Source organism: Spea bombifrons, chromosome 2, assembly GCF_027358695.1.
Source record: "Spea bombifrons isolate aSpeBom1 chromosome 2, aSpeBom1.2.pri, whole genome shotgun sequence".
Lineage (NCBI taxonomy): Eukaryota > Metazoa > Chordata > Amphibia > Anura > Pelobatidae > Spea > Spea bombifrons.
Window position 1 is genome coordinate 695,543 of NC_071088.1, and position 7,158 is coordinate 702,700.

Sequence of the window (7,158 nt, forward strand, 5' to 3'; positions counted from 1 at the left end):
AGCTATGATTGAGAAAAATATATTTTTTATTTCCTTTTATTTGCCCCCCCCAGTTATGCACATCTGCCCCCAGGCTTGCCACTCTGCCCCCAGAAATGCCTTAAACCCCTATTTGCCACTCTGCCCCATGATGTGCCTTTAACCCCCTATATGCCACTCTGCCTCCAGAAATGTCTTATACCCTCCTATATGCCACTGTGCCCCCTTACACATCCATGCTATCACACACACACTCATTCACAAACATTTAAATACTCATTCATTCCATTAATCACACATACACACACACGCTCAAACCCCCCACCCCCTTACCTGAACTGCAGATCTCCCACTCGCAGACTTCTGCAGGGGCCCGGCTGTGCGAGCAACTTCTCTGGCCCCGCCCCCAGAGGAAGGAGGGGGGAGGTAGAGTTATGTGAGGACTGTGCTAGCTTCCTGTTTCCTGCTGCTAATAGCAGAGACGCTGCTCGCGATCAAAGCCCGGTAAGCAGCACGGCCGAAGCAGAATGAGGTCTGATTAGAAGACGACCTCGATTATAAGACGAGGGGTATTTTTCTGAGCATTTGCTCTGGAAAAAACCTTGTCTTATAATCGAGCAAATATGGTATATACTGAGAATAATATGCTATTATATGCATTATACAGGGCATTTTATTTAGTATACCTTTTATTTACTGAGAGTAATGCGCTATTACCGTATTTGCCCGATTTGACCTATATTCGTGGTTTAGCGCAGGAATGTGCAATTTGTATCTCCCGGGACGTGTGGTTCCGGGCGCGGGGCAGGCAGCAGGGTTAGGATACAGATCCCCCGCAGTGCTGCAGGAGAACTGGATCCTACTCTCCAGCAGCCGGGGGACATCTGCGCGATACGCGTAGACAACGTCCAGTTCCGGCACTTACGTCGTGGGAAGTGCTGACCAAGGACGTTGTCTGCGGGATGCGATTAAACAACCTCCCTTGTCGGCACCGGAAATGTCTACGTGAATCCCGCAGACGAGTGCATTGGTAAGTGGGGGGGGGGCAGAGTGGCATATCTATAAGTAAGGTGCATTAAAATGGCCATTGGTTTTCTGTTTGTATGTAATATATGTTGGCTGCAGAATAGATACCGGAATGTTAACATACAGCGTGTTAGTCAGAATGCTGTTTTACTATTCCACTAATGTGTAGTTTTTCTAAAAAAGCACCTAACTGTAAGGGTGTGGCCTATAATCGAGCCAATACGGTAAATGCATTATACGAGGTATTTTATTTATTATACATCTTATTATATACTGAGTAATGTGCTATTATATGCATTATACAGGGTATTTTATAAATTATATATTATATACTGAGTAATGTGCTATTATATGCATTATACAGGGTATTTTATATATTATATACTGCGAGTAATGCGCTATTATATGCATTATACAGGGCATTTAGTTGATTATGATATGAGAGTAATTCGCTATTATATGCATTATACAGGGTGTTTTAGTTATTATATACTAAGAATAATGCACTATTATATGCATTATACAGGGCGTTTAGTATAGCTTATGATGTGAGAGTAATGCGCTATTATACAGTAATGTTATTTATTATACATATTATGATACATTGAGAGCAATGTGCTATTATATGCATTATAATGTTGTTTTATTTATTACAGTTTATTATATACTGAGATTAATGCCGTATTATATGCATTACTTGGGGTGTTTTAGTTATATATTTCTTTATACGGAGAGTAATGTGCTATTATATGCATTATACACGGCTTTTATTTATTTCGCCTCTTATATACTGAGAGTAATGCGCTATTATATGAAATTTACAGGGTGTTTTTATTTATTATATCTTATTATATACTGACAGTAATGTGCTATTATATGCATTATACAGGGTGTTATTTATTATGTTATTATATACTGAGAGTAATGCGCTATTATATGCATTATACAGGGTGTTTTATTTATTATATATTATTATATAGCGAGAGTAATGAGCTATGATATGAAATGTACAGGCTATGTTATTTATTTTGTTATGTTTGATACATATTGTCCGTACTCTGCTATATGCATTATGTTGGTAGTGATATATTTATCATGCATTTTATTATATACAGATCTCTATATATTATATATATATATTTATACAGTGAGAGTATTACACTATATACTGAGGGTTTTCCATTATTTGGAATTTCCTGTGTATTATATGTAATATATTTTATAACTTTTATACTGAGCATATGCTGCTATTTATATTATGCAGCTTATTTTATTTATGTAATTTATGATACTTTGAGAGTATCCCGCAATATATATGTATTATGCTGGGTTATGTTTCCATATAGTGAGTATATCTGAATTATGCAGAGTATTACATTTATTATACAATGAGAATATTTGGCTAAATGTATTTTGGGGGTAATAGATTTATTGTATACTGAGTGTTTTGCTCTATATGTATAATACTAATACTTTTATTTTCTATTTGATCATATAGTGAAAGAATCCCTCTCTATTTATAATGCAGTGTGTTGTATTACATTGTATACTGAGAGTATTCTGCTATATGTATTATATACCGGTATATGCCCTGGATATTATATTTATCTTATTTATTCATATATACTGAGAGTACTCCGCAATATGAATTATGCATGCAATTACATTTATTATACTCTGAGACTATTCGGCTAATTTTATTATGGAGGGTATTAGATTTATTAGATACTGAAAGTATTGAAGTAACATATTATAATTAAAATATGTTATTATATACTGATAGTAATGCGCTATTATACACATTATACAGTGCGTCTTATTTATTATACATATTATATACCGAGAGTAATATGCCATTATATGCATTATACAGGGTGTTTTATTTATTATACATATTATATACTGATAGTAATGCGCTATTATACACATTATACAGTGCGTCTTATTTATTATACATATTATATACTGAGAGTAATATGCCATTATATGCATTATACGGGGTGTTTTATTTATTATACATTATTATATACTGATAGTAATGCGCTATTATACACATTATACAGTGCGTCTTATGTATTATATATATTATATACTGAGAGTAATATGCCATTATATGCATTATACAGAGTGTTTTATTTATTATACATTATATACTGAGAGTAATGTGCTATTAAATGCATTATACAGGGTGTTTTATTTATTATATATATTATATACCTAGAGTAATATGCCATTATATGCATTATACAGGGTGTTTTATTTATTATACATATTATATAGTGAGCGTAATGGGCTATTATATGCATTATATGCACTTTTATTTATTTTTTTAAATATATTTTGTAACTTTTTATTTTATACTGAGCATATGCCATTATTTATATTACGCAGCTTATTTTTTTATGTAATTTATGATATTTTGAGAGTATCCTGCTTTATTATGCTGGGTTATATGTTTCTTATATAGAGAGTATATCTGAATTCTGCATTTATTATACAATAATTTTCATATCGTGAGAGAATCCTGCTCTATTTATAATGCAGTGTGTTATATTTAATTTATACTGAGAGTATTCTGCTATGTGTATTATCCTGTGTATTATTTAATAATACATATATATGTATAAAACTAGGTATAATGTATATTGCAGAGTATTCTGCTATATGTATGCAGACTATTATATTTATTATAAGCTGAGAGTACTACACTATATTTATTATGCTGGGTAATATAATTTATATATATATGATTATATACGGAGTATTCTGCTGGGTATGATATATATGTGTGTGTATATATATGTCTGTGTGTGTGTGTATAATGTATGTATATGTGTGTGTGTATATATCCTGGATAGTGTATTTATCTTCTTTATTAATATATACTGGGTACTATATTTATTATGCGGGATATTATATGTATTACTATATTCTGTGAGTATTCCACTGTATGTATTATGATGGGTATAATATTTCTCGTTATATACTGAAAGTATTTTGCTATATTTCTAATCATGTATATTATTATAGAGTGAGAGTATTCCTTTGTCTCGTAATATTTTTTGCTGAGTATTCCGCTATATGTATATATAGATATTTATAATATGTATATGTATGTGTGTATATAGATATATTTATATATATGTGTGTATATACTGTATAATATGAATTATCCAAGGTATTTTACACTGAGAGTATTTGGCTAAATGTATTATGGAAGGTATTAGAATTTATACTTAGAGTTTTAGGCTGTATGCATTTTACAGGGTGTTATATTTATTATTATATACTGAGAGAATTCCACTATATGTATTATGCTGCGTATTATACATATAATTTACATTATAGTATACAAAGACTATTGCACTATATGTGTTATGCTGTGTATTAGATATATATTTCATATATTATGAGTATTCAGCTATATGTATTAGATTTTTTAGATACTGAGACTGTTCTGCTGTTTGTTTTATGCAGATAATTATATTAATAATATATGTTTATCTATACAGAGAGTATTGTGCCAAATGTGTTAGGCTGTGTATTATATTTATTTCATATATCATGATATACTGAGAGTATTTGGCTGTATGTATTATGGAGGGTATTATATTTATTACACCGGGTAGTATATTTTTATGATATATTATTTACTAAGATTTATATCTGCAATTTGATTTATGCAGGGTATTATATATTGAGAGTGTATATGTCAAATGCAGGGTATAGTATTTATAATGATATACTGAGAATTCAGCTGTATGTATTATATTTATTATTCACTGGGTATTATATTTTTATGATATATTATTATTTACTAAGAGTTGAATATGAATTATGCAGGGTATTACATTTATTATATACCGAGAGTATTGCACTGTATGTATTATGTGGAGTATTATATTTTATATTATTATATACAAAGAATATTGTGCTATGTGTTATGCTGTGTATTATATTATATATTATTATATCTTGAGAATATTCTGCTATATTTATTAAGCAGACCATTATATTTGTCATGTATTTTATTTGAGAGTATTCTGATATATGTATTATGTTGGATATTGTATATATATATATTACAGTATATACTAAGACAATTCCACTTTATGTATTATATATATATATATATATAGTTTTATACTGATTGTATTCCGCTATATGTATTATGCAGAGTATTATATTTTATTTATTGTAGATTGCACGCATTTCACTTTATGTATTATGCAGGGTGTTACATTTCTTATAGAGTATTTGGCTAAATGTCTTATACTGGGTATTATATTTATAATATGTATTATATATAGGTTATGCTGAGCATTATATTTATTTTATTTATTGCACCAAATGTGTTTTGCAGGGTATTATATTTATTTACCAAAAGTATCTGCTATATGTATTATTCTGGCTACTATTTTTATGATTTACTAAGTGTATTCTGCGCTTGGTGTTTTACTTGGTATTATATTTCTTATATATGTGTATATATATATATATATATATATATATATATATGTGTGTGTGTATGTGTATATATATATATATATATATATATATGAGAGAGAGAGAGGGTTTATTCCCCTATATTTATTAAATTCTGTGTATTATATATATAGTATTTTTGTATAATGAAAGTATACACTCCTCCACAACAACTGAAGCCTAATCAAACCTCCATACTTTGCTAAAAGGTATACAGAGTGGACCAAGAGATCTCCTTTATTATCTGTTATTGTTTTCTGTATTATTATTATCATTTTCCTGTTTCTGTGCCTTTTTCTGTCTATCTGTGCGTGGCTGCATAGAATGCCCATACTGGGAGTTGCAGAATTTTTTCCACTGATTGTTTTTAGTTGGTAAAATTTATGTGATGCCGGTCACTACCTAAGTGCGTTATATGTTACTTTCTATCTTTCTGCTCCACTGACCCCTTATCTCCTATATCTGCCCTCTTACTGCCCCCGTCCACTTTAACCGTATTTAACCCTCTCTATTACAGCCCTCACAGCCTGCAATACCCACCTTCATCTTCCCCACAACAACTGAATTGTTATGTATTGTATTAAGCGCTGCGTAAATTGTTGGCGCTATATAAATAAAAGATAATAATAATATTTAGCTATAAGCATCATGTTGAGTATTATATTTCTTAATTATTTTATTATATACCGGATACTCAGAGAATTCCACTAGATATTTTATATCATTATCATTATATTCCAGGATTGGACTGAATTATATTGATTATAAAAACAAATTCCACCAGGGGGCGCGTTTGATTGATTTGCCACAGACGAGACCCTAAAGAAACCCAGAAGAGCCTGAAAAAACGGGTCACTACTGTGAGTGCATTGGAAGTCCTTTATTATTATTATTATACAGGATACATTGTTACAATCTACACCATTATTTTGTATCTCTTATCTTTTTACGTTTTATGTGAGCGCCCCCTGGTGGAATTTGTTTTTATAATCAATATAATTCAGTCCAATCCTGGAATATAATGATAATGATAATGACGCGCGTAGAGGATTTAGCACAAAAACTTTTTAATACAACTAGTTTTTATTTATTATAGATTTTTATATTTACACGGAATCCTCCCTTGATTAAATATATTTTTAAGCATACGGTGACTTAGGTTTTTTCTGTCGGGCACACCGCGGAGTCGTCGGAGAACACGGCGCGGAGCACACGGCGCGGAGCACACGGAGCGGAGCACACGCTGGAAGATCCTCGTCTTATGCTCCGCGAGTCGCTTCTTATCCTGCCATGCCGAGGATCTTCCAGCGTGTGCTCCGCTCCGTGTGCTCCGCGCCGTGTGCTCCGCGCCGCGTTCTCCGACGACTCCGCGGTGTGCCCGACAGAAAAAACCTAAGTCACCGTATGCTTAAAAATATATTTAATCAAGGGAGGATTCCGTGTAAATATAAAAATCTATAATAAATAAAAACTAGTTGTATTAAAAAGTTTTTGTGCTAAATCCTCTACGCGCGTCGCCAGGAAATTGGCTTCATCAGGAGGTATCGATAGTAGAATGTAAATATAAATATATATTTTTCAACATACGGTGACTTACGTTTTTTGTACTATACTTACATTATGTTTTATACTGGGTGTAAATAAATATATATTGGGAGTATTCTGCTT